This window comes from Anser anser (assembly GCF_964211835.1).
Source record: "Anser anser genome assembly, chromosome: 5".
Taxonomy (NCBI): domain Eukaryota; kingdom Metazoa; phylum Chordata; class Aves; order Anseriformes; family Anatidae; genus Anser; species Anser anser.
Genome location: NC_139725.1, coordinates 47,555,123 through 47,565,958, shown reverse-complemented (window position 1 = coordinate 47,565,958; position 10,836 = coordinate 47,555,123). Strand labels below are relative to the sequence as shown.

Here is a 10,836-nt window from a genome sequence, read left to right as displayed (position 1 = left end):
ACACCTCTCCATCCCACTTCCACCGCTGCAGGTCATACTTATCAGCATGACAACAAGCAGCAAAAGAGATTGGGGTCAGGATGTTTATCTTTGCTGCTCCCTCCTTCTCATACTTTTCCTCTGCTCTAGAGCAGCTCCTCCATGGGTTACAGTCCCTCTAGGAAGATCTGCTCTGTCATGGACCACCTCATCCTCCCCTTGGTGTTCCTTCTGCTTTTTCTCACTCTTTTTTTCCTCTTTCTCATTTTGATTTCAAGTATTTCTGCCCTGTCTTAAATATGTATTTCCCAGAAGTGCAACCAGTTTGGCTGATGGGTTCAGCTGTGCCCTGTTGGTGGGGCAACTCAAGCCAGCTGGAAGTGTCTGTATAAGTCACAGGGCAGGCTTAGCCTCTACTCCTATAGGCCATTCCTGCAGTCCCTCTGCTATATGGCAGATTTGGCCTGCCCTGAGGTATTTGTCTGGGTAGGTCAGAGCAGAGCTTTCTGTAAAGGGGTTAGACAGGATTTTAGAGGTATACGTGGGCCAAACGGGCAGCTCTTTACCTGTATCTGAGGGCAAGAAGGATTTGATTTTGCTTAAGTGTGTGTGCTAATTCCTTCTCCAAACCTCATGAATCTTTCTCCTGAGGAGTCACAATTTTAGAATCTATACTGGATTTATGTGGCAAGGACTTGATAGCAGTGGGGCTCACAGAGTGCCCTTTGTGAAAACAGCCAAGAAGTTGCCTGATGTTAGATCAGAGTCACTGCTGGCCAGAGCTAAGCCAGCGAGCAATGTTGATTGTGCCTTTGTGAGAGCAGATTTAAGAAGGGGGGGAGGGGAGGGGAACAAAAAAAAAACTGCTGCGTGACAGTTGTTGGGAGAGTGAAGAAATGTTCCCCTATGGAGAGGCCCCTGGTGGAGCAGGCTGTCCCCCTGCAGCCCATGGGTACCACATGGAGCAGATCTCCACACTGTGGTCTGTGGAGGAGCCCCTGGTGGAGAAGGTGGATGTGGCCTGGAGGAGGCTGCAGCCCATGGTGAACCCCCACAGGAGCAGATCTAGGGCCGGAGCTGCAGCCTGTGGAGAGGAGCCCACGCAGGAGGAGGTGATCTGGGGGAGCTTCTGCCTGTGGGGGACCCAGGTTGGAGCAGTTTGCTCTTGACGGATGGATCCTGTGGTGTGGGCCTATGTTGGAGCAGTTCTTGAAGAGCTGCTGCCTATGGGCAGCCCCCGCAGACTCAGTTTGAGAAGGATGACATCCTGTGGGAGGGACCCCACGTGGAGCTGGGGCAGAGAGTGACTGTAAAAGAGCGGCAGAGACAATGCATCATGGATTGACCGCAGCCCCCATTCTCTGTTCCCCTGCACCATTTGAGGGGAGGAGTATAGGGGGATGGATGGGGGGAAGGTGGTTTTAATTTGCTTTTAGTTTCTCACTGCTCTAGCCTGTCAGTAATAGGTAATAAATTACATTAATCTCCCTATGCTGAGTCTGTTTTGCCCAGGACAATAATTGGTGAGTGATCTTCTTGTCCTTGTCTCAATCCTTGAGCCCCTTCCATTGTATTTTCTCCCCATTTTCCTTTGAGTAGGGGAAGTGAGGGAGTGGCTTTGGTGGAATTCAGCTGCCCAGCAGTGTAAAGCTACTACAGAGCCATAGAATCATAGAATGGGTTGGGTTGGAGGGGACCTTAAAGATCATCTATTTCCAATGCTTCTGACTTGGGCAAGGATACTTTCCACTAGGCAAGGTTTCCCAAAGCCCAGTCCAACCTGGACTTGAACGTTTCCAGGGGTGAGGCATCCACAACTTCTCTGGGCAGCCTGTTCTGGTGCCCCACCACCTTCAGAGTAAAGAATTTCTTCCTTATATTTAATCTAAATCTACCCTGTTTCAGTTCAAAGTCATTACCCCTTGTCCTACCAGTACAATTCCTGATAAAGAGCTTTTCCTGTAAGCTTCCTTTAAGTACTGGAAGGCTGCTATAAAGTATCCCCTTATAGAGAAGGGAAAAAAAAAGTTTCTCTACTTTAGGCTAAATAACCTCAATGTTCTCAGCTTGTCTTCTTATGAGAGTTGTCCCAGTCCTCTGATTATTCTTGTGGCATTCCTCTGGACTTGCTCCAACATGTTCATGTCCTTTTGTTGTGTGTCCTAAAGCTGAATGTAGTACTCCAGGTGAGGTCTCATGAAGGCAGAGTAAAAGGGGAGAATCACCTCCCTCGACCTCATTGTCATGCTTCTTTTGATGCAGCCCAGGGTTTGGTTGGCTTTCTGGGCTTCAAGTGCAGATTGTTGGCTGACCAGCCCATATTTGTGCTTGGGATTACCCTGACTCAGGTGCAGCACCTTGCACTTGGCCTTGTCTGCACCACACAGCTTGGTGTGTTGGCAAAGTCATTAAGGGTGTACTCAGCCCCGCTGTCCTTGTCCGCAACAAAGATGTTAAACAATGCTGGACCCAGTACTGATTGTTGAGGAATGCCAGTTGTCAGCAGTCTCCACCTGGACATTGAGCCATTGAGCCCAACTTTTTGAGTGCAACCATCCAGCCAATTCCTTTTCCAGTGAGTGGTCCATCCATCAAATGAATGTCTCTCATGGGGACATGCAGACAAGGATGTCATGCAGGACTGTATCAAATACTTTCTGTATGTCCAGGTAGATGACATAAGTTGTTGTTCCCTTATCCACCAATGCTGTAATGCTATTGTAGAAGGCCACCGGATTTGTCAGGCACAATTTGCCCTTGGTGGAGTCATGTTGTCTGTCACCTCTCACCTCCTTATTTTCTATGTGCCTTAGCATAGTTTCCAGGAGGATTTGCTCCATGATGTTTCTGGGCACAGAGGTGAGACTGACTGGCCTGTAGGGCCTCCTTTTTAAAAATGGGAGTTATATTTCCCCTCTTCCAGTCAGTGGGACTTCAGTGGACTTCCATGACCTCTCAAATATCACAGAATCACATTGTGGATAGTGGATTAACGTCTTTATCCACAAGTTCCCTCGCGCCTGCAGATGCTCATCAGATCCCTTGTGCACCTTCAAGTTCATTAGGTAATCTTGAACCTGCTTCTCCTTCAGCAGGCAGTTTTTCATTCTCTTGGTCCCTGCCTTTGCTTTCTGTGACTTGGGTGGTGTGGCTAGAGCACTTGCTGGTGAAGACAGAGACAAAAAACTTGTTGAGTACCTCAGCCTTCTCCATATTCTTAGGTAACCAGGTCTCCCATTTCCTTCTGGAGGGCGCACACGTTTTCCCTAGTGTTTCTTTATTGCTGACATACCTACAGCAGCTTTTCTTGTTGCCCTTGACATCCCTGGAGAGATTTAATTCTATCAGGGCTTTTGCTTTCCTAACTTGATCTCATGCTGCTTGGACGATTTCTCTATATTCCTACCCATGCAGGTCTCCTGGCCTTTCTGCTTGAATTCCTGTTTTAGGGGATGCATCACTGCTGAGCTTGGAGATGTTTCCTAACTAGCTTTCTTGTGCTGTTATTCCTTCCAGGGCTTTATCCCAGGCTACTCTACCAAGCATATTCCTGAAGTGGTCAAATTCTGCACTCCTGAAGTCTAGGGTAGTGAAATTGCTGTGCACAGTCCTCACTGTCCTAAGGATCTTGATCTCCACCATTTCATGGTCACTGTAGCCAAGGCTGCCCTTGAGCAATCCCTCTCTATCCATTAGTTTCATGGGACACCACTGCAGACTCTGACCAATTGCAATTATTATCCTTAAACTCTTTTTATTTGATGAATTTGATATTTATATTCATTAGTCTGTTTTTTTTTTTTGGTTTGGTTGTTTTTAAATAATATCCCAGGTCAGATTTAAACTGAAAATATAAAGGAAAGAAACTTTTACTTAAACCTCCTACATGCCTTTACATACAAGTTCCAGACCCTGTATCAGAAGACTATTCAAGCATATGTTTATATATACGATGTCCTACTTTCATCTTTAAAAATAAGCTTTTGCTCTTGCATGAATATGGATGAATTTAAACATACACTTAAACACTTCAGAATTAAGGCCACATAATTAGTACTCCAATAACGACCATGGGAGAGAAGGAACTGAAAATTGTAAGTCACCAATGGTCTTTCAAATTATTTGTAACACAAAGGTAGTTTACTCTGTCTCCAGTCAGTAAATAAAGAAAGAAATACATTATTTGCAAATCACCCATCTTTGAATGAAAGAGGGCCCATTTCTTTTTTTTTTTTTCCCAAACATACTTTTTACTTCTCTTTTACAGCAATTAAAGCTATATTTTTAAAGGTCTCAGTTCACAGGAAAATAGTTATGTTTCCCTTTAGGTGGAACTTCTGAAGGTCTGAAAGGGAACCTGAATGAATATTCTAGAATGTAGAAAAAAAAAGTCTATGAGTGAGGGAGTGCTAAATCTAGTTCTTGAATCTACCACTTAAATACCACAGAGTATCTAAGCTCTGATGAAAAGGGGGACAAAATATGATGAAAAGGGCTCAAGCGTTGAGATAACGACAGGGAGATCACTCAACAATTATTGCCATGGGAAAAATAGACACAGCATTGGGAGATTAATGTAATTTGTTACAAGGACATGGGTCCCCCATGGGCAGCAGCTATCCCTAGATCACCTGGTATTGCATGGGCTCTTCTCCATGGGCTGCAGCTCTAGCCTGGTCCCTGCCCCTGCGGGGGCTCTCCATGGGTCGCAGCCTCCTCCAGGGCACATCCACCTGCTGCACAGGGGGCTCCTCCATGGGCTGCAGCGTGGAGATCTGCTCCATGTGGGACCCATGGGCTGCAGGGGGACAGCCTGATCCACCAGGGGCCTCTCCACAGGCTGCAGGGGAACTTCTGCTCTGTGCCTGGAGCACCTCCTTCCCTCTTTCTGCACTGACCTGGGGGGCTGCAGGGCTGGTTCTCACTCCTCGCTATCTCACCTTCTGTTGTGCAGCAGGGTGTACTTTTTTTTTTTTTTTTTTCTTAAATCTGCTCTCAGAGAGGTTTTGTTGCTCTCAAAGAGTTTTGTTGCAAACAATATCACCTTTTGGCTTGGCTCTGGCCAGCAGTGGGTCCCTTTAAGAGCCAGCTGAAACTGACTCTAATCTAATGTGGGGCAGCTTCTGAACAGCTCTCACAGAAGCCACCCCTGCCCTCTGCTACCAAAACCTTGCCAGTTTGTAACTCCAATACACCATGGTCAGGTGACTTCTGAATATCTCCAAGGAGGGAGACTCCTTAACAATTCTGGGCAATCTGTTCTTTCACCTGGTCACCCTCACATAAGTGCTTCCAGATTTTCCGAAAGAACCTCCTGTGTTTCAGTTTTTGTTTCTTGCCTCTTGCAAAACTCTTGAAGTTCAACGAGGCCAAGTGCAAGGTGCTGCACCTGGGTTGGGTCAATCCCAAGCACAAATAAAGGCTGGGCAGAGAATGGATTGAGAGCCACCCTGAGGAAGAGGACTTTGGGGTGTAGGTTGGCGAGAAACTCAATATGAGCCAACAACATGCGCTTGCAGCCCAGAAAGCCAACCATATCCTGGGCTGCATCAAAAGAAGTGTGACTACCAAGCCAAGGGAGGTGATTCTCCCCCTCTGCTCTTGTGAGACCCCATCTGGAGTACTGCATTCAGCTCTGTGGCCCCCAACATAAGAAGGATATGGACATGTTGGAGCAAGTCCAGAGGAGGACCACAAGGATGATGAGAGGGCTGGAGTACCTCTCCTGTCTTCAACAGGTTAAGGGAGCTGGGGTTGCTCAACCAAGAGAAGAGAAGGCTCCAGGGAGACCTTATAGCATTGTTCCAGTACCTAAAGGGGGCCTACAAGAAATCTGGAGAGGGACATTTTATAAGAGTATGTAGTGATATAGGTCAAGGCATAATGGCTTTGAACTGAAAGAGGGTAGATTTAGATTAGATATAAGGAAGCAATTCTTCACTGTTAGAGGGTGGTGAGGCAATGGAACAGGTTGCCCAGACAAGTTGTGGATGCTGCATCTCTGGAAGTGTTCAAGGCCAGGTTGGGTGGGGCTTTGAGCTATCTGGTCTAGTGGGAGGTATCCCTGCCCAAGGCTGGGGGGGTGGAACTAGGTGATCTTTAAGGTCCCTTCCAGCCCAAACCCTTCTATGATTCTTTGATTCTAGGTCAATACAAAGGCTGTCAAACACTGCCAAGGACTCAGTTGCTGCTACAAAAAAGGTATAGAACTGATCTTCATTTTCTATCTGTTTGCTGTGGTTAATATCACTAGTACACCATCATGGATTCTTACATTAATTAATCTAGTGGGAAAAGTCTCAAACAATACATTTGTTTAAAGTAACATCTGTTTTAGGTTTCTTACCCTGTCCTCCCTTTCATTTATCATAAATATCTTTCATCCCATTTTGTTGTGTTTGCCTAAGTTTACTCAAAGAATAAATATACCAAGGATTTGTGTCTACTGAGTGAATGCCATTTCCAGAGGACAATCCTCTAATTATCTTCACCATGTGTCTATTTGTTTTATAAAAATGTATTCAATGACAGTACATTTCTTCAACGTAAGAGTACTTTTTTGCTCTTGGGCTGGCTAAGTAATATTTGTGAATTGTTTATTTGATTTCTGCTTTTCTCTCACTAATTGATGAATACATTTGTTCACAAATGAATTGTGTTCATTATTTTACTTCTTTGCAGATGGTTGAATAATATTAAGCAAAGAAATGATCTGCAATATTTTTTCCTGTTTAACTGACAATCATAGTTGATTCTCGTCTCACCTTATTTGACCTCCAATTTTGCGCATCACCCAAACCACATTTAATAATTTCTGTTGGATATGAACTATGTAACAACAACAACAAAAGTTTCCTAGATCACAGCAAGCTTTCATATACAGCTATACACAGCTCTCATGACTTCAGTATGTCTAAATAGCCTGCTGAGAACCACAAAAATCCTCCAAACTGGACCCACTATTTTTCCTGTCTCAGGTGCACAACTTCTCCAGAGCACAGTGCACACCATGCCCTTGGGCATTGTCACAGTAATGCTGGACTGGGTGACCCTTACAGATTCTCAGGTTTTTGCTATGTGCATAGATTGCTATGCGCAATAGATCATTGCACAGTTTCTATGTACAGTATATCCTGGCCTTCTGCTTTTTTAAGAATACTTCATCTGTAGCCAAATGTTTCTGCCATTTACAGCTGAGGATGTCTAAACAGAACTAGTGTCTGGGTATGTAGCTAAAAGCATTTGACCCAAACGTTTATTTTTAAGAAAGGAATAGGCTTAATGTACTGTCCTGAGAAATCTGACTTCATCTCCTATGTTGACCTCAAATGTCTTCTCAAAACTATGAAGAAAAAGAAAGGCAAAGAAAGGGAAAGGAGACGGAAGGGAAAGGAAAAAGAAGATAAAATAGTGGTCTTCATCAACTGTGTTCTGGCTGAGTTGCCTTCTTCCACACAGACTTTGGTCTAATGGGTAGGATATGCAAGTTTGTTTTCTTCCTTGCTTCATCACTGCTCTTCTGTCTATTCACTTTATTTTCTTGCACTGCATGCTCCCCTTGTATAAAATGGGAATATTATTTATGTTATCTTTAAAATTAAATTTAAAAATGTTTGGGTCAAAGACTTGCCATTTTTGTTATACGTTAGACTACCACAATGGTACTCTAATTTCTGTTTTCTTTTTAGGCATTATATTACAGTGAAATAGTAATGATTATTGTAAACAACAGTATGTTTCTATGGTTCATTTCGGGGGGGGGGGGTGGAGAGGGACGTAGGGGAGTTGTTCCTGGTTTGGAGCACCATGACAAGTCATCATGACAAATGCATTATGTCTTATGTACTGTTTAGTTTAACCAGAAGTGGTAGACATCTCCTACTGCATAAACTATGCTTGTACAAGCAAAAAGCAGTATGAAATATTAATGTCTACCTTAATCAGTGAGAAACTCTTTAAAGTTCATGTTTTATTTCAGTTCAGAAATTAAATCTCATTGTATCTAACAGTATGCCTTGGTTTGCCTTTAAAGAAAGAAAGGTATATTTTGGTGAAATTTTGATTGCTTTACTTTGAAACCATAATAAAGTGCAATTAAACCAATGTGCCATGAAAGCTGGGATATTTTTTCACTGCGGATTCCTCTTGTTCCTGCTGTTTAGGTTGTATAGACTAGGTAACTAGGCTGCATATTCCACACAATCTTTAATGTAGAAATTTCAGTTTCTCTCAAATACTTAAACTGTTTTCTTCCTATTTTTCCTTTAGTAATGCCACTGCCTTCTCTCACTGTCATTGTTAGAGTTCAGATTTTAAAAAATTTAGGAGTCACTCCTTTGTAGAGGAGTCAAGAAAGATTTCTTCTTACTCAGGTAAAAATAGCATAGGCATGATGGATTTGCTCAGCTTCTTCAAAGTGTAAGGGAAGCAAGGGTATGTATTCTTTGAGAAGGATTCAGGAATTGTCATTAGTATTGTGCCCAGTGTGAATAAAGGTCAAATAATTTTTCTAAGTAAAGTAATCCTGAGATTTCAGCAGATCGTGATCTGGAAAGCGGTAGAATAGAGAAGAATCAGTTTTTATAAACTAATATCATAAACATTTGAGATCTTTTCACCTATTGCACACCTGTAAGATGGTGGGATAAAAAGGACTAATGAGAATAACTTTTGGAACAGCTTGAAGACAACACTGTGTCTGCAATGCATTATATCATGTAAGTCCTGTAACTTGACCCATTTAAAGGTCTGGAAAATTAAGTTAATATACTGAAGTCTGCTTCTTAAATTGTTCCTGTTATTTCAATTACCTGTATATTCAATTACTTATTGAATTGTATTTTGGTCAATCAGCTTTTTTTCTAGGAACTCTCTGTCACTGAACTGTACTATCTCTAAGCTTTTTTAAACCCTAAACTGATGGGATGATAAACTTGCTTTTATAAAGGCTCTTCAGTTCCAAAGGAATTCAATGTAACTGGTGCAGAGTTTCAGAGCAACAAGAAAAAATGTCAGATTTGGATCCCAAAATCTTTTGAATAAGGCAACAAGCTGTCTAGTGAAATTAAGATAGCTCCAGTGGCTCAGCCAGTAGAGGGAACTCTTACACAGTACAAAGGCAGGCCAGGAACACACTGTAGTAAATTAAGGGTGTAAACATGCAATGTGTGTACATTGCAAAAATCTAACAATGTTTTTTGACTTCATTGTACATGCCACATTAACCTTCGTGTTTTCTTCTGGCTGTAATTTACCACAGTGAAAATGTGACACTGCTAGATACCAGACTGCAACTGATTTCAATCCCAAAGTCACCTTACACGGAAGTCAGTGAATGTTTAGGGGGAAAAATAAAAATAAAAATCTGTGTATCTGTCGCTACTCTTTTCTTTAAAACCTGTGAATTATCTTTGAGAATGGAAAACCACTTTTTTTCATTTTCTGGGAACATTTGTTTCAGATTTATTTTTTTTTAATGTATTTTGCTTTGAAACTTTCATTGCTGTGACTGTATGACTTAAGACTTTCGTTCCCTGTGCTCAGGACAAATGTATCTGACTAAAGTGAGAAACAGGCATCTTTACATTGGCCCCAGGGGCTAGATTTACAACAGTGCTTTGCATTTTCCTTCTAGGTACTTCCAGAAGGCATCCAGATTTCTGTTAGTGGTTTTGCCCATTAAATGCTTTTAAAATTTTCACAGAATAAAAGATCTTTTTCTATTTATATCTTATATTAATGTGAGCCCTGAAGTTAAGCGTAAAATTTACTTTTAAGAAAGGCAGCTATACATGGAAGAACCCTTATAATTAGGCATAGTGCCATCTATGATCCTACATCTCATTCCTGTCTGGCAAACCAAATACAGTGTTTTTGCAAAGTGTTTTGCATCATTGCTGACCTTCTACAGGAACACAGGAACAGATTCTATTTTGTTTTGATGGCTCTAACCATGCATTTTTGTTGCTTTATTATTATTATTATTATTATTGTTATTATTATTATTATTTGGTCTCATCTTTCCTATTCCTTTTCCCTTGTTGTTTTGTCAGTATCTCTCTGCTAATTTGCTAATTTTGTGGCTGGTAATGGTGGCCTGTTTTCCAATGGTTTGAATGTTTCATCCTTTTTTTTTTTTTTTTTCCTCCTTTGAGTTCTTTAATAGTGCCCTTCCATCTATGGAAAGAGAAGAAGGGAGATGTACAGTACACTGGATACCGTTTTCTCATAGCTGTAAATTCAGAGTAACTTCTCTGAAAACACATATCCAGTATTCAGTGAATGGATATTTTATCCCAACACTTACTCGTTTCCTAAAGAAAGGCATTATGTTCCCATATCAAACAGCTGTGATGGACATTTTGACATGTAAATAAGTAATTTATTTTTTTTTTAATCTTCTCATGTCACTCAATCACTAAGGCTGATCATTATCTTTTTCAACGTTTCCATGGAGTTCAGAAAGCTCTTTTCAGCAAAGAAATTGAAAACATGGCATGTAGGTCTCTACTTATGATGCATTTTGTGGGTTTGGAAGCTATGCTATATGGAGCCCTCCCTGTTTCATTTCTCTCTCTTGGATCATTTTGTTACATATTTCTGTAGCCTGAAATAGGATCATTTCAGGCCTTTTGGCTTCATAGGTGCAGATGCACCCAAATGACTGTGCAGCTGCCAGTTGCAATCCCAGCAAAAACACCCCAACTCATGCAGAATTGAGATTTTGCTTGCTCAGTGCTGCACACACTAATGATCTCCTCCAAGCTGATAATCCTGCTAGCCTTCTCAGTGCTGCTCCATAATATGCAGACTTAAACTATATGTCATTTAACAGTACTGTATGGATGTCAGATTAGA

At 41.9% G+C, this 10,836-nt stretch overlaps 1 long non-coding RNA gene across 1 annotated transcript; it reads left to right on the top strand.

Moving 5' to 3' along the window:
* The first annotated feature begins 412 nt into the window (after positions 1 to 412).
* Positions 413 to 8,792, top strand: LOC310899793. Its single transcript, XR_014584670.1, has 3 exons — positions 413 to 465; positions 6,126 to 6,180; positions 6,661 to 8,792. It is a non-coding gene; the product is annotated as an uncharacterized lncRNA (long non-coding RNA).
* The last annotated feature ends 2,044 nt before the right edge of the window (positions 8,793 to 10,836 follow it).